At 36.2% G+C, this 18,683-nt stretch overlaps 1 protein-coding gene across 13 annotated transcripts in view; it reads left to right on the top strand.

The window, feature by feature from the left end:
• The window catches only part of LOC106462392 (sodium/potassium-transporting ATPase subunit beta-like), a 35,804-nt gene that overhangs the window by 11,914 nt on the left and 5,207 nt on the right, over positions 1-18,683 (top strand). For 8 of the 13 annotated variants that reach the window (XR_002611318.1, XR_002611316.1, XR_002611320.1 and 5 more), the window contains one exon: positions 4,691-5,228. The exons of 2 other annotated variants lie outside the window; for them this stretch is intronic. The gene's annotated coding sequence lies outside the window, so the exon portion shown is untranslated. Of the gene's footprint in view, positions 1-4,690; positions 5,229-10,970; positions 11,034-18,683 lie in introns of those variants that run through there. 3 more of the 13 variants (XM_022389921.1, XM_022389929.1, XM_013922321.2) reach the window with 2 other exon arrangements.

The raw sequence follows: 18,683 nt of genomic DNA on the forward strand, positions 1-18,683 counted from the left end.
AGGCTTAATTGTTACTATTGTAATGCTAGAAGTATAAGAAATGAAACAGATGACTTCAGAGCACTGGTAGGAATGGAGAATTTTGATATAATGGGAATAACTGAAATATGGTTAAATGTAGACAGATGACAGAATTTGATGACAGAAATTTCTTTGAAATACGGGGTTATAGATTATTTAATAGGGATAAAGTACTGAAGAGAGGGGGAGGGCTGGCTTTATATGTAAAATGTGAGTTACACCCTGTTGAAGTTGAGGATATCAAAGATAATAGCAAGGAGATTGAATCCATTAAGGTTTCTATTAGTGGATATAAATGGCTTTTAGTGAGAATCTGTTACAGACTACCAGCTGATACTGATGAAATTAGTGAGAAACATTACAGTCAGATTAAGATTTCAGCTGTTAATGAGGTCATAATTATGGATGATTTTAATTTCAGGCATATAGATCGGGAAATGCTAAAGTCAAACCATGATGATAAAGGCTTTTGAAACTGTTCAAGATGGTTTTCTTCTCACCAAGTGGTCAAGTACTAGAAACAATGCTATTTTAGATGTATTGTTAACTTATAATTTAGAAATTGTTGAGAGGGTTGGAATTGTGGAACATCTGGGTGCAAGTGACCATTACTCTGTTAGGTTCAATGTTTTGCTGCATATGGAGATCAGGAATAATGATATCTTGGTTACAAATTTCAAAAAAGCAAATTTTGAAGTGATGCAACAAGAATTATCTGTTGTGAATTGGGCAGCTCAGTTACTTAGAGACACTGGTCGATTGTGGAAAAACTTTTAAATATTCAAGATAAACATATTCCTTATAGAAAGAAAAGTGTGGCTGCAAGAAAAAAACAGGTTGGCTCACAATGGATATGTAAGAAGCAAAATTAAAGAAAAACGTCACAAATTTAATAAATTTAAGTTGACTGGGATGACGGGAGACTTAGAAGATTATAGGAGATGAAGAAAGTTGGTAAAATGGGAAATTAGGATATCAAAAAGGATGTATGAGAAAAGGTTGGCTGAATATGTAAAAATGTACAGTAAGGATTTCTTTAAATACGTGAAGGTAAACAAAATTTTAGGATGGGATGATAAAGGAAGTCTTGTATCTGATGATTATGAGATGGCTGGGTTATTAAATTCTCCTTTCTCTTCAATTTTTACTGATGAAAATTTGAGCAGTATACTTCATCTTGAACAGTTGATAGAAGGAAACAAGGTTGAACAAGATAATTACATTAATTCTGATCTTGTTAAGAAACAATTGGGAAGTTTAATAAATGATAAGGCTCCTAGGCCAGATAATATTTCCCCAAGGGCTTTGAAGGATCTTAAGGATTGGATATGTGAGCTACTTGCTACTGTTTTTTTTTGTAAGTACTTGAATAGTGAGCAGGTGCCAAAGGATTGGAAGTTAACTAATGTCACTCCTCTTCTCAAGGGAGGTAATAAATATTGTCCCAGTAATTATAAGCCTATTAGTCTTAAACCAGTTGTGGGAAAAGTTTTAGAAAGTCCAATAAAAGATTCTTTGCAAAGTCATTTAACAAAGTTTAGAATTTTAATGGATTGTCAACATGGTTTCACTAAGGGAAAATCTTGCCTTACAAATTATTTGACATTCTTTGAAAAGGTTACTGCTTATGTAGATGAGGGTAAGAGTGTAGATTTGGTGTTTCAGGATTTTCAGAAAGCATTTGACAAGGTGCCGCATAAAAGTCTTGTAAAAAAAATTATATCTGTGGAAGATGAGTTAGCTAATTGGATTGAAGAGTGGCTGGATGGAAGAAAACAGAGGGTTGTTATAAATGGAGTTCAGTCGAACTGTATTAATGTCACAAGTGGGGTACCTCAGGACTCAGTCTTAGGACCTTTGCTCTTTTTGATTTACATCAGTGATATAAATGAAGAAATGGTCAATAAATTACTTAAATTTGCAGATGGTAATTAAGGTCTTGGGTGTTGCTAGCTGTGAAGAGGATGCTGCTGATTTACGAAAGGATTTAGATCATTTAGTGAGGTGGGCAAATAAATGGCAAATGGGCTCTAATTATAATAAATGCAAGATAATGCATATGGGTTATCATAATTTGAATCCTAAGTATAATTTGGATGGGAATAATCTTAACAGTGTCATGAAATTTAGGGGTCTTGATGTAATGGTTGACCAGTCTCTTGAGCCATCCAAGCAGTATGCTGTCATTAATGGTAAGGCAAATAGGATTTTAGGTTGTATTTACAGAAATAGTGAATACAAGTGTCTAAAGAGGTTATAATTTCATTGTATAAGTCACTGGTTAGGCCACTTTTTGAGTTTTGTGTCCAGTCTTGGGCTCCTTACCTAGAAAGGACATTGAATTGTTGGAAAGGGTTTAGAGGAGGATTACTAGAATGGTGCCTGGGATGGAGGGGTTATCATATGAAGAGAGGCTAAAGTCTTTTTTTTCTCTTGAAAAAAGAAGTGTTAGAGGGGATCTGATTAAGGTGTTTAAGATTGTAAAGGGAATTTATAGTGTTGATGCATCATATTTTTCATACTTAACTGTGAGAATAGTAGAACTAGGGGACACAAATATAAATAATGGCAAGGTAGGAGTATCTTCAGCTAAGACAGTTTTATTTTTCTAACAGAGTTGTTGGCCTCTGGAATGGGTTGCCTTCAGATGTTGTGGAGGCAGTAAATTTAAGTGGGTTTAAGAGAAAGCTTGATAAGCATATGATTGATATGAGCTGGCTTTAAAAAGTTTTTTAGATTAATTTATTTAATAGTTTTAGTTCACTTTAGAGGATGGGACAACTGAAGTGGACCAATAGGTCCTTTGTTGTCCCTAAATGTTATGTTAAGTTCAACATATTAGGTAAGCTTATCTAAGATTAAGTAAATGCAACATTCAATAGAAATTTATTAAGCTTTCTAACTAAATAACCTGCCACTTTAAAATAAGTTCTTTCATTTGAGTCTGTTTTTAATTTTAGGCCTAATGTTCCATGTTGTGATTCTTTATTCTTACTAATAGTAATGTTGCTATTGATATGATTCAGTAATACCCTATGGATATTTTTAGGATTAAAATATTTTATGTAGGCATACATTTTCTAATTTAGTCAGCTTAAACCAAGTTTAAAGTTTAGTATAAACTATTATAAACAAGAAAACAACACACCATATGTCTTCAATTGATACAAAGGCAATATGGTAGCAATTAATAATGCTTGGAGACGGCTTGAATGGGTAATGAAGAAAAACTTTAAGATAAGTTTAACATAACAGCAAATTTACCTGGTGATGACAAAACCTTGTCAAAACATTGTACATTTGCTGTTATGTTAAATTTTATTAAAGTTTTTCTTCATTACCCATTCAAGCCATCTCCAAGCATTATTAGTCTCAAAGTGGGTTCCTCGTCATCAAATTTGAATGGCTGCAATTGCATCATTCACATAATCTTATGTAAATAATTAAAGATTGATGAAGAACTTTCCATGTAAGCATGTTTATTTATTTTCATTTAATTTAATAAAGGATTTCATGCTTCAAAGCACACATGTTCATTTGTTTTTCTTTACTGTCTGTGTTCATTTTATTCTTTGCTTAACAATCCCAAACCTGCATTTTCTGTCAGACATCAGTAAACTACAGTAACAAGGCTTTACAACTATTTATTTTTTCCTGTTCTTTTGTGTAATCCTACGCAACTACTGATCTATCAATTAATTTTAAAAAAATGCATTCAAAATGAATGTTTTAAACTGGGATTACCATTATAAAAAATTTAACATCACTAGAAATAAAAATCTAATAAAAGTGTAAAGGAAAAGTTACAGTTTACCAAATCATCTTTACTAAAGAAATTAGTAAAGTAGGATTCATATGGGTTCTGCAAATCTTGGAAAGCCATGGAATTCTGAAGTTTAATTTTCCAGCTCTTGAAGTCTGTAGTGTTTATATAAAAAGTAATGGAAAGTTATGGAATTTGAAAAATGATTCATTATGTAAATTACTTGTAGTGCACAAGTTTATCTTAGACATTATTTTCAAGCCTCTTGGTTTCAGTTTTATAAAAGTTGTTTACATTATTGTTTTGCAAAAACAAATCAAGTATTACAGCAACATGGATATGTTGATCAACTGTAGTTTGCATGCTGGAAATATATAGCCTAAATAGTGCAGTGGACTGATCAGAAATCATGATTCATTTCAGGCTTACTTTTTCATCTTGTGTATTTTTCTGTGCATAAAAAAAGTAATGAAACTTGACAAAATATTTGTAAATAACAATTCAGAAAGTAAGTAAAAACTTTTCTGATATACAAGTTCATAAATTATGGAATATTGACAACTATAACTGAAAATTAAATTTATTTTGTACTGAATTGAACATGCTCTTTTGATGATTTATTGAGTAAAATTTATATTCAGTGTTACTGAAAATAACTGGCCGAGCATCTAACAATCAAATACTTAGGTATAGAACTACTGTTTCTAATACATTGAACATTTCACTAGACAACCATTCGAACAGTGTCACATTATGTGGTATGTAAGTATACCATGCATTTTGTGTTTCTGTATTTTAATATAGTGTTTTTCAGAACTAGTCATTTATTTTTATATGTTTAATTTTTAGAGAACATGTGGTCAAGAAAGGAATTAAATTGCATTAATTCTTTGTAATTTTTTTGAGGTAACACCTGGTCTACTCATGGACAGTGTGGGTACATTGTGCAAGGATGTCAACAATAGTGTCCTTTAATGGCAAGTCAGGTGAAACCTTGAGGTTACATCTTCTCTTAAGTTTGAATGAGAATGGACAGTCACATGGTTAGTGCTAGTTGCTCTAGGTAAATTTGACATTACTAACTTAAATAAGTAAGGTGATATTTATCCAGTCTGGTATATGAAAACTCACCTCAGTAAACATGGAAAACTCAGAGAGAAAAATAACATGAGATATAACTCTACAGTGAAGGCAATAGTCCATTGTGGCAAGGAAAGTATACTTTCACTGTGTATGTATTAATAAAAATTATTTATTGTGATTATATATTTGTGTCCAGTCTGTTTGTTTCTTATGAGCTCAGTTAATTAGAGAATTCAGAATTACTTTACAGTAAATATCTTGACAAGTCTCCTGTTTTTTTGTAAATCTATCTTGTCACTCTTAGGGGAAATCAGTGCTATCTTAATTTTTGAAAATACAGCAATTATAATAGATTCTCTTATCCTGTTGTTCACTTCTAGCTTTCTTGTAATCCTTTCATTTAATAGTTATATAGCAAATTTAGTAGATTTAAATATATACATGTGCTTCTTATGAATCAGGTGGTAATATCATAATGTTTCTGAGGTACTGAAAAGCAGATCGTTCGGATACGGTGTATTACCCCTCTCACATAAATAGCTGTTATCGTTCAGTGCTGCCCTCTATATGCAAATAAAATTACACATGCCACAAGCCTTCTTTCTCCCCGCTATTGGAAATGTCTAATTCCAATGTGTGTCTTATGCAAATCATCACGCGACAACTCTTCACACTTTCGAAAGATGCTTCTTTTTCTTCTCTCGCACTGGTCTCTCCATCTATTCAACGTGAGATTCTAGCTATTTATGTGAGAGAAGATAACATATCGTATTGGAAGTTTTAATTTTCTTATAGTGAAAATGTATTTCCAATAGGTACTTACCTCCTCTCAAACTACCCACCTTTCCTTCCCAATGAAAACCAGTGCTTCCATTTTTGCCAAAACTGATGTGATAGTTTGGTAGAATGGAATAGAGGGAGTCGCATGCGTAACAAGTGTGTGTGGCACTCTCATTGGTAGAGTGTTGTTGCGTGATGATTTGCAAGAGAGACACATTGGAATTAGTCATTTTCAATGAAGGGGAGGCAGAAGACTTGTGGCATGCGTAAATGTTTTTAATATAAAGGGCAGCACTGAACGTGAATAGCTATTTATGTGAGAGGGGTAAGTACCTATCGGAAATACATTTTCAGTGTAGAAAAAATATAATTTTCATTATATAAAATATTTCAAAAGTCCTGGAATTCTGTTCATTGTTATATGTATGAAGCCTTTAAAGAACATTTAGAAACATCCATTGAATGAAAAGTATTACTATTGAAATATAATGAACTCAAAAGATAAATTCCTTTTATGCTTTGTTTAACTTTATTGAATAAAAAGAAAAATTTCAATCTTATTGAAAATATTAGATTAAAAATTTTCCTGGAAAAAGTGTCACTCTCAGTTGAGACTGTCAATGACCTTATTTGTAGTGAGATGGAGACATATATATTTGGTCTGGTGGTATTTCTTCAGGGGGCTGTGAGGCTGCATTTGAGGTGATCCTGGACATTCTGAGAGAGAATTCGGATTCGTTTTTTTCCATGCCTTCCTTTATTCTGTCAGCTTCTCAGAAGGCAACTTTGGGATTAACTGGTTCAGTCTTCTTTTCTTCAGTTGGTCCATTGAGTGTGTGATATTTTGAGTCTTTCCCCAGTTGCTTTTGAGCCTGCACCTTCTTGATTGCTGAAAGGTCTGGGAGAAAATACTTAGTTCTCCTTCCTTCCACTGATATTGTGGTTCATGCAGGGAGGTTTACTGCCCAGTTACGTGAAGGAACAGCTATGCCTTGTCCGCTATGATTGTCGGAACTACATGATTTAGCCTACTTTCGTTAGATGGACGAATATTGAGACTCACAAAGAATACACCTACTCCTGGAAATTTGGGGTTATAGAATAGAGTCTGTAGTCAACCTGAATAGATCACAATTTTCTAGGGTTCATCTCACTCTATATATGGTGCTAAGATATTTATTATCCTTCCAACCTTTGTTGGAACACTTTCAGAATCACCACATCCATTTGATGACGAATTGGGACCATTGTTAGCATGCACATAGGTTCGATTGTCAGCTTCTGCATTCATTCCTGTTGTTGTTGTTGGCGTCTCGACTTTCCTCGGCTTCTACAGGGGCTCATAGTTCCAACCCTATTTGAGGGTCCCCACCCCAACATCAGTCTCTCGGTCCATTGGTACCTAGATTAGATTCTGTCCATATATAAGAAGTTCCTCCACATGTTCGGAATGCTGCCATTGGTGGCAGTGACTATTGTATGCCTTTGGGTTCAGTGGGGGCTTGGCTCAGACAATTTATTGGACGTGTGGAAAACCTTAACCACGGAGCCATGGGCACTACAGGTCCTTGAGTCAGGATTAGTCATTCAGTTCACATCTTCACCACCATTATCCACCCAACTTGTAGTGTTTCTGCATCCTGCAGATACTCAGATTTTGGAACTTCGTTATAGGGCTGTCAGAGTTTTGTTGGTATATGGGACAGTGGAGAGAGTCGTGCCAGTTCTTCTGGGGTTTTATTCCCTTCTGTTTGTTGTGCCCCAGAATACAGGAGATTGGTTCACAATCGAGTCATTCCTCACTCTGCATTGGCATATTTTACTAGGATTATAGATATCCAAGTGCGATGTCGCGGACTCCTATCTGCACGTTTCCATAGTGGCAGTGTCCCGCCACTATCTGCATTTTGTGCACAAGGGTCAGTTGCTGCAGTTCAGGTCTCTGCCTTTTGGATTAGCATCAGCACTATATGCGTTCTGCCAATTCGTACGAGTTTTTTTCTCGTCACCTCCTTTCCCTAGGACTGTGCACACACCATTACATGGACAACTGGTTACTGCTGGCACCATCTCGTCAGTTGGTGGAACATCACACACGGATTCTACTTTCAGAAGCAACCAAAGCAGGCTTCATTATCAGAGTTGAGACATTTGTTCTCATTCCAACACAAAAATCATCAGTCTGGGTATTTTTTCGAAACGTATCTCTGTCGGGCTCAGCCAACTCCCATTAGGCTGGAAGCTATAGAACAGGCAGTTCGACTCTTACTCACCTCTCATTCTCTCACTGTGCAAATGATTCTTTCAATTTTGGGAATGTGGACATCACTCGAATCCCTCATTCATTTTGGACGAGTGCACAAGAGATCCCTTCAGTGATTTTTATGCAACCAATGAATCACGAACAATGATTCACTGGATTCCATAGTTTCCTTATTCAGGATTATTATCGTCGATCTCGAGGGGTGGTTAGATTGGAACAATACTACGATGTGTGTTCCTCTGGCGCCACCTCGTCCAGAGATCCATCTCTGCACGGATGCCTTGCTTCAAGGAGGGATGCATATCTCAACGTTCAGGAATTCCAGGGTATATGCACAGAGGATGAAGCTTTCCAACACAATGTTTTAGAACTTCATGCTGTTCAAAAGGCAATGTCTCATGGTCTGGGCATTTTAAGGGGAAAATCACCAAGCTTCACTTCGACAATTCCATGGTGGTGTCTTACATCTCCTGTCTCATGGTCTGGGCATATTAAGGGGAAAATCACCAAACTTCACTTCGACAATTCCATGGTGGTGTCTTACATTTCCACTTGACCCAGGGCTCTTTGCTTTCTAACTTTGGATCTTCTTTCTTGGGACCACTCCTACCATATCACCCTCTTAGCTTGTCATATTCCAGAGGTGACGAATTCAGTGGCAGATCAATTGTCTCGACCCAAACAGATTCTCCCTCTAGAATGGATGTTGCATCGTAAGGTTTTCTGTTGGATTAACTTTCATTTCGAAACACTGATGACTGGTTACTCATTGAAACACCAAATTACTGGCATTGTGGTCTCGGTACCTCACCCTCGGACATTGGCAATAGATGCATTCCATCAGGATGAGATGGGATTACACTTCTAGGCCTTCCCACCAATTCATATGTTACCCAAGCACTTCCACTTTCTCTTTGGCCATCTCTGTTCAGACAGCCACGATCTGACATCGTATACCCAGCCATCCTGGAATTTATGCTGTTCTTCGCAAAGCATCATGGTTTATTTTCTAAGGTTGCTTTGTATCTGTTTTAGTCTTTGCTTAGTTCCACGATGGACATTTATCAATGGAAATGGCACACATATTGGCACATAGTGTATTGAGAGGGGGCTGAACCCACTTTGACAGGAGCGCCAACCATAACTCGTTTTTTGACAAGGGTTTTGCATCTTCCACAATCACTCTGTATAAGGTGGCCATATTGCCTACCTTTAGATACTCGAGACAAATTATTTAAGTCGCCAGTATTCTCTTGCTTCCTAAACATTGTTTTGGGTCCTTTGTCCCAAATAACCATTTCAGTTACTGAACTTGTATATTAAGGTAATATTACATGCTTTTTCTGAACATCCATTTGAGACCTTAGCCTCATATACCATATATCACCTTTCCCCAAAGGTTTAATTTTCGTTACTTCTGACCTACAGACGTTGCCGGTCAAAGCTGTTTGTGCTGATTGTGCACCGGATGTTTTATCATTCTACTTACATCCTCAGATAAGTTCTTCTTCCCTAAGACACTGGCAGCCAGGGAAGGGGATAAGCCCTTTTCACTAATTCATCTGACCCCTATTTCTCACTTCTATGACTGATTGGATTTATAACGTTTGTTGTGCCCAGTGAGGGTCTTGAAGTGCTATTGTGCCCACACTAATTCCGTTAGAAGTGCTAGACATTGACTTTTTATTCATTGGGAACCTTCAGTTTCCTGGGACTTCTCCCCGGTTAACTTGTCGAGGTGGGTAAGGAAATTGATACATATCACATATTCTGGGCTCTCTTTGGAGGTGAGGAGCCTTCTGCAAGTTATGTCTCTTCAGATTCATCACATTTCTATGTCTTTAGTGGCTCGGTTGAATTGCCCACTGGAGGACATTGCACGAGCTGGTTTATGGACAAAGCCACACAATGGGCTATCTGTGCTCTGCCCACCTCGGGTATCGAAACCCGGTTTCTGGCGTTGTAACTCCGCATACATACCGCTGTGCCACTGGGGGCCTTTAATACAGAAATGTATTGGTATTTGTGTGTGTGTGTATATATATATATATATACTTAGGTCAGGTGGTTAGGGCGCTCGACTCACAATTTGGGGGTCGCAGGTGCTAAATTAGGGACGGCTAGCGCAGATAGCCATCGTCTAGCGAAATTCATAACAAACCAAACAAATATATATACTTTCACAGTTTATTATGAAACTTTTTTATGCTTCTGGTTCAACCAGTTATCGTTCATTTGACTTTTTACACCTGAATACTGAGTGAATACTGTTTGTTGAATTTCATGCATAGCTAATAAATGAATATCTGTGCTGGTCGTCCCTAATTTTAAAGTGATAAGACTAGAAGGAAGGAACTTTTCGTAGCACAAGTAAATTGTTACTTGATTATTTTTCTTTGTTGTTGTTAAACGTAAAGCTACTTAATGGGCTGTCAGTGCTGTGCCCGTCACGAGTATCAAAACCAGGTTTTTAGCAATGTGATTCCTCAGACTTACCACTGAGTCACTGGGAGCATTTGATTCTTAATTTTATCTCTGCTGTAACATTTCCACGCCTTACACTAATTCATATCAAGGGTGAAGTTCTAAAAAAAATAGTAGAGGTACTCAGCTGGGTGAAGTGGACCTGTTTTGAAAAAGAAAAAGAACACTTACGTGTAAACATAAAAAAAAACAATTTGAGTGTCATCTGAACAAATACTGTCTGACGGAACAATGGAACGCATGCTCATTCGAAAAAACAGCTCAAATAAGTTCAGGACAAGTACCGCCTTGAAAAATATGTTACAGTGCTCAGTATCAGTGAGTACCGGCAGAATTTCACTCCTGTAAAATTAAAAATTAAAACCAGAATTGCAAAAGCTCTGGAAAGAAGAATTACATATCAACATCCATTTACCAAACCCTAGAGCTGCACCTTTGAACTTCAACTACAGCATCTAAAGCATTGCGTTTAAGGTGACCTTTTAGTACGTCTCTCTCTCTCTTTTTTTATATGTTTTAGCTGCACGTTACGCCACACACATATATAAAAGCGATGCTGACCTTGTCTCATGTTCTTACTGAGTTTTCGTAACACCATCCCATCCACAAGTTGCTAAGGTTTCACCGTGGGACATAAAAGTAGGTACTATGTCTATTTTAGTAAATTGTGTGCACAGTTTGGTTTGTAATCAATTCTTGTACATTATGAAAAATAAGAAATAAACAGAATAGTCTGGAGGTAAAATAATGATAATAGCAGTGATGTATGATGGTTCAATTATTTATATGTTTGAAAAGATTCCTGGGTAAAACGAAGACATTGTTGGATCAAGGCCTTCGGATGAGCCTAAACTAAAAACCTTGATGTTGAATGGTGTATTTCCACTTTTCATAGTTGTTGTTAACTGTTTCATCCGTGAGGAATAGTGTCAGCATTACGAAGTCTCACTGTTACTTCAGTACTCAATATTACAAAGACGTATTGTTGTGTGAGCAATATAAAAATAGGAATTAAAACACAGTAGTCTGTCAATGAATAACGAGCAGAGTAAAAAAGACGAAAGAAAAACACAGTTAAAATTTCACAGTGAGAGTTCGCAAGACGCCTTTGAAGTGTTATTTTTCTTAAGTAAAATCGAAAAATGAACCAAATTATTTTATATTTCCGTAATGTAAAACTATGGTCATGGGATGTTGTGATAAACCATTAACATGAACTAATGTAAATTTGCTAAGATACGATAAGAGAATAAAAAAGAAGCAAATCAAATTCGTGGCAGGATTTTACGTTTAAAAATATTTCAGGTCTCAGAATTAATTTCTGGTGGCCTGAAAGACAACACGAGAACGTTTGTTTCTTTTCACCCTAATAAACAAGAAATAGATAATACTTATGTATGGGTCAAGAAAACCTTATAAAAATGTAAATTTTCAACCAAAATATTAACCTTAAAAAATGTTGCCAAAACATTAGATAAAGTTGTTTTAAAGTATGAATTTAAAGAAAGATTGATATTTTAAAAATTCAGTGATAGTTTTAAGATGTAAAGGTATTTTAAAAGAAAAACTTGAATATGAATACATATACTTGTTTTAGTTTAGATTTATACACATCTATATATAAATTTAAACTTTTGAAGTTAATTGTTGCTAAAGGTATAGCTAATATATTTCTTAATAAACTTGCATAGTTCTTATCTATGAGAAAAGGCCCGCCATGGCCAGAATGTTAAGACGCTCGACTCGCAATCTGTGGATCGCGGGTTCGAATCCCACCTAACATGCTCACCCTTTCAGCCGTGGGGGCGTTATAATGTGACGGTCAATCCCACTATTCGTTGGTAAAAGAGTAGTCCAAGAGTTGGCGGTGGGTGGTGATAACTAGCTGCCTTCCCTCTAGTCTTACACTGCTAAATCAGGGAAGGCTAGCGCAGATAGCCCTCGTGTAGCTTTGCGCGAAATTCAAAAAACAAACAATAGAAAAAAAAGTATTTCTATTTGTTAATTACAGTCGAAAGATGGACTTTTATGATTTAAATTTTATATGAAAAAATATATTCAAACAGAAAAAATCTATAAAAAATACACCTAGATATATTGAAGATTTATATTTTTAATTTGGAAGGATCTCATAATGGTAAACATTATAAAGTTTAACCATTTGAAACTAAAATATTAGAAGCAACTGAACCACCTTTTAGTAAAGCATATTTAAGTTTAGATTTCAATTTCTAAGACGCGAACTTGCATGTAGTTCTATGGGAAAAAAAAGGATTTGCAATATTTTGATTACTTTCTTCTAAATCAAATTATAAATGCTATTTCAAAAAAAGTTTTTTTTTAATTCAAAGTTAACAGATTGGCATGTGTCTATACAATGGTTTGAACGAACAACGCATTCAGATATTCATTAATATATCTTTTGAAAGAAAACAAACATTTCTTAAGAGAAAGTTTTAAGTACGTAGAATTCTGAAAGATTCTGATGGCCGTGTGGGGCGTTTCAATGACTACAAGGTTAAACTTAAGTGGGTTAAACATATTCCACAGCACGTGATAATCACCAAACATCTTTAGTACAAAAAACACTTTTAGCCGAATCGTGTGATCAAAAACGACAAACTGATGGACATATCTAGTAAAAGACACCAGGTCTAGCTACGAAAGCAGTCTTACATCTATTTTCATTATCCATTTAAACAAGCCAGAAATCCCATTTAGGGTAAAGAACCAACAGATGCCCTCCAGTGCATCTAGATTTTAGAAAGTTTCAAGTTTAAACCTGGGTAAAGAGGACGAGTATTAAAACTCAACTGGGTGACAGTACCAGTCCTCTTCGTGTCTTTAAACAAATGAAGAAATTCACACACAAAATCTTAACACATAATCACTGTTGTTTGAGATGGGAATCTGAGGGACGAGAGGTCCATTTCTCAAATATGTTTCTCTTTGCAATGCATAGTACTATCTACACCCACCCATACGCATATGGCGATGTTATCCGAACTTCCTTACTCTAAATTTAATTTTTGCAAAGTTTAATGAAGTTGAGTAAGCTTCTCACGCACGCACACTCACGTTACTCTTTTAATTACATAGATGACAAGCACACATTGGTAATGTTTTTCAGTTCTGGGCACAGGATTTTCTGCAAAAGACACCCGTAACTATCCACCGAATTTTCTGATGTGTGACTGATTTATCCTCGTATCGTACAGTGTGTACATCATCTCTCAATGTATTTATGTGTGAATAAAGCCATAAAAGCTAACTTTACACACTCACTACAGTACATGTTGCCCACCAAAATCTCCTGCTTTAGAGTTATAAGGGTAACTAATTATATCACAAAATGGCTAGCATTCTCCTATGGCTCATAAAAAATGGTACTACGCATCACTCTGCACTTGCAACTGACCATACAATTACCATTTGTTATGTGAACCAATATTTCATCTTTCAGTTTGTGATATTTTGGTCTTATTTTGCTGAATGACAGCTTCCATCTGATCTTCCTGAAGTTCCCTGTTAATGAACTGTGATTTCCATCCATCCTTGCTCGTAGGTTGGTTCATTGTCGCAACTGGTGTCTAGGTTCCATACATTTCATGACTGAATACGTTCTTGCCAGTTGGTGAGGTAATTTCTTGGCGTTTCCTTGCTGTTGACTTAATGTTGTAGAACTAAGTTGTCTATTACAGAATGATAATTCCATGTACATGTATTTTTTTTATGTTCATCTGCCATTTCAGTGATACTTTGTCCACTCAGTAAACTTCCTACAATACAAGTAGTGGTGGTAATGTTTGAGAAGTACTGAAAATGCTTATTGTTCCTTCTTTGTAATAAGTATTAATGTTTAAGAACTATTATCATATGACTTACATATGCAGCTACACACCCCATATCATCCTGTATCTGATACAGTACTCTTCCAAGTTCACGGTCGCTGGTATTAATATCGAGGCAATCTTCATGGACAATCTTCACGAAGATAAGCCGTGTTTTTACTAAAGGTTTATGAACAGTAAATTTGATGTTTTTATGTGTACTGTTTAAATATTCCAAAACTGAGAAACATGGTTTGAGTTCTTGAAAATAGTAAAAACATCATCTAAATACTTACTGTAATATAGTGGTTTGAAATATTGTGGGCAATAATTCAACCATTGTTTTTCATAACAACAAAGAACAAGACTAGCTAAAGAAGGATCCAATCTAGAACTCATAGTACACCATTAATCTGATCATAAAGATTACAACTGAACATAAAGTGCAGTTCATTAGCTAAAGAATACAATAACTTCAAAGTTACACATTTAGGAATGTATAACTTATTTGAATTGGCATTTAAACTTAAATCTGCAAACAACTGGACCGTTTCTTCCAAAGGAATATTACTATACAAGAACTCAATATCAAAACTAGCAAAATAAACATTACTATCAAAGTTAAATTGTTTTTCATTAGGAAATTCAAAACTTTGCTTCAAAGTACATTCATTAGTAATATACTTCTTCAGAAAATCAACTAAAAGCCGCCCCCCAGTGGCACAGCTCAAGTTAAATTCGATTAACTTGAGTCCTAATGTTACTGAAATATTCTCCAGATTTAAACCAACTAGGTTGTTTAGTAAAAACTGTTCAAAATATAGAAAATAATATTCATATTTTAACTTGCTAGGTATTCTAAATTGAAAAGAGTTTTAGCTGTTTGTTGTTTTAGCTTGTGCATTAAATAGGTCAAATGGTATTGATGCGAAATTCATACAATCTTTCTTGAGTGCCGAAAGCAGTCTTGGATCTATTTTCATTATCCATTTCAAGTAGCCAGAAACCCCATTTAGGGTAAAGAACCAACAGGTACTCTCCAGTGCGCCCCCCAGTGGCACAGCGGTATGTCTACAGACTTACAACGCTAGAATCTGGGTTTCGATACCTGTGGTGGGCAGAGCATAGATAGCCAATTGTGTAGCTTTGTGCTTAATTACAAACAAACAAACAAACTCTCCAGTGCATCTAGATTCTAGAAAGTTCTCTGTTCATACAAAAGAAAGCCAATAACACGCGATACTGTATTCACTGCCTAAATCCACACACAACCCAATTAGTCCTCCGTATTCCTTTCTTACAATTACTACTGTGATAATCGAGCGTTTTCAGAGGTTATGTTATTCCATCCTTCAGTATCCACTGACAACAGCCATGATGCTTCAAGGAAACCTCCTGTTTTTGTTGTTGTTTCTTATCAGTTACCACCTCTTGTGTTTTTTGTGATGGCGTATTGTCCTATGTAGAGGACCATCTGGTCCTTCAATCCCACCAGTAAATTAGGTAAGTAATTCGCTACGTTCCGGGGGCAACGATTAATGCATACTTTCAACTACTTACGATATGTTCACCACCGCGATAACTAAACGCAGAACATCCGCATGTAGATTTTTAAAAATTGTTCCCGCGTATATGAGAATAAAAAAAAATATATATATTTTTTAGTTGTGGAAGGATTAAAACCTGGCAGATTTTAACTCCAAAACATTACAATGATGTTACTTTTATCATTTGTTTATTACTTCTGTTTTGGCAGTTGTGTATAATTCTTTTGATGATAGTAAAATTAGGGCTCCAGCGATGGTTCTTCTTCATAGTTGTTTTTAACTTCAATGCAAACAACTGTTTATAGTTCTTTTGAAACAGGTATTTATGACTCAAACGATATTAGTTTTGTTATAACTATTAATGCCTAATATCTGTATTCTGTATGCATATATTCTTACTGAACTCGGCAGATTATTTTTGGTCTGTTTTCTAATTTATTTTCGCGACCACACTTCTTTATTGGAGTGATGGCAACCGTGTGCTCCCTTTTTATTTATTTCATTTCCTGGCCGACGATCACGTAATGGATTTCCCAACATCATGTGACGAAAGCTTAATACGTGATATACATGATAGAATTGTTTTTTTTTTTTTGGAATTTCGCACAAAGCTACACGAGGGCTATCTGCCAAAGCTACACGAGAGCTATCTGCGCTAACCGTCCCTAATTTAGCAGTGTAAGACTAGAGGGAAGGCAGCTAGTCATCACCACCCACCGCTAACTCTTGGGCTACTCTTTTACCACCGAATAGTGGGATTAACAGTAACGTTGTAACGCACCCACGGCTGAAAGGGGCGAGCATCTTTGGTGGGACGGGGATTAGAACCCATGCGAGTCGAGCGCCCTAACCGCCTGGCCATGCCGGGCTTGCTTACAGCGAAAGCCTAATGTATCTGAATGCGAAAAAGAAATACGGGTTCATCATTGAAGGCATTAAATATATATACACATCTCTACGGTCATACATGTTAATCAGCGTCGATAAACGCTGGTTGATATTGTTTCATGATTTCCTTAATACCGTTTATTTAAGGGTCCTTTTAAGTCGTGGCTTTGTTTATTTATCATCACAAGTAGAAGGAAAAGGATACGTTTTTCATTCAAGTTGTGGTGCATTCACTTCTTAGAAATAATAAAATAGATAAAAACTGTATCGTATTGCGATGTAATTTACTTTAGACATGAAGATTTAACCAAGCAGCAGTTACGTCACGAAGCAGATCCATTGCTGGCTGAAGTTAATGTAATCTGGAATTAGCCGATGTATGAAACTTCTCTACAGAGTTCGTAGTGATTCACGTGCCAGATTTTGAATCTGAGGATCCAATGTTCGCGTCACATTATGTACCCTAAAAAACACACACGCAATATTTAAACAAAACTCGCTCTCCACACTTTGCTGCCATTGGCGCGTTATTAAAGGTGACGGTCCAATCATATGTTGAGGTATTTGGTAGCTTCAATCTGAACAGTACATTACGTAACACTTGGCTAATCTGTCAGGTCAGAGACCCGAAGACTAAGACATAGGCACCACTTATTTTGGACAACTGACCAGAGGGAGGGATAGCACTTGCCACCTACCAACTAACCAACGGCTACTCTTGACCAACTAACAAGATTAACCGTCTTTGTTTTTAAAGTGCTTATAATTGCATACAAAGGGTTCGAACTAGGATCTTCTGATTCGTCGACCGGCACACATACCACTGAGCCACGCCCATTACACTTATTTGGAGGACCTCGAAAATGAACGACCACAAACAAAGCAGTTTTCGTAATCGTTGAATACCATCTTTTCCATTTATAGTTAAGATATCGTGTTTCTGCACATTAATTAATGTCTGTTTGACCCTTTATTTAAATATGCGGGGGTTAAAATTAACAAAGTCCAGTGGCAACAGAGTAACAGTATTCTCTTTACATTAGTTCTAGCAACAATAATCTGACCTAAAACATAACACAACACCAGTGGTAAGTTTCCGGACTTATAATGCTGAAATCCGGTATTCGATTCCCTGCGGTTTGATAGAGTATAGATAGCCCATTTAAAAAGAAAAAAAAACTGCAATAAAACATCAATAATACTATTTAGCCCTCTTCCCTAGTGGCTCAGTGGTAAGTCTGTAGGCTTATGACCTAACAGTCGAGTTTCGATACCCGTGGTGGGCAGAGCACAGATAACTTATTGTGTAGCTTTGCGCTTAATAACAGCCAAACCAAACTATTTAAACGAATACAGTGCCACCTTTTGTCGCTAATAGGCGTTCTTCACGATCAGTCTAAGCAACCGTCAACTTTCAAGCACACTGGCTATTATCTGGTGACAAACTGCTACTCAATAACAGTTAGCTGCATGAAAACCGTGACTTCTAAAAGGGGAGCCTCCCGACCACAGTCCTGCGAAGGAGAATCAGTGCCCACCTTTTGTGCCCACCAATATATGCTATTATAGAAAGTTAGAATCCGGAACCCTTTCGTTTCCAAAAGACTAGCAGGAATCCATAAAGAATGTGTACTTGAATGTTCATAAAATAAGTACTTTGTGATTTGTAGGTTAAGGACTTGAAGCGAATATGTTCAATGTTTTAAATCATCACGGTCAGACCTATAATTCTGTAAACAGTTCTTATAGGGGTGTGTTTAAATCCGCTCAATCGTCTGAAAATGGTCTGGAAAAGGCGAAAAATCGATATAAAAGGAATGTGTTTATATTTCAGTCGAAGTAGTTTCGTTTAATCTCTCTCTCTTGACCAATAACAACAATCACTGCACGTCATTGAATCTATTGCTGGCTGAAGTTAATGTAATCTGACACTAGCAGATCTATTGCTGGCTGAAGTTAATGTAATCTGACATTAGTAGATCTATTGCTGGCTGAAGTTAATGTAATCTGACACTAGCAGATCT

This window comes from Limulus polyphemus, unplaced genomic scaffold (genome assembly GCF_000517525.1).
Source record: "Limulus polyphemus unplaced genomic scaffold, Limulus_polyphemus-2.1.2 Scaffold46, whole genome shotgun sequence".
NCBI lineage: Eukaryota > Metazoa > Arthropoda > Merostomata > Xiphosura > Limulidae > Limulus > Limulus polyphemus.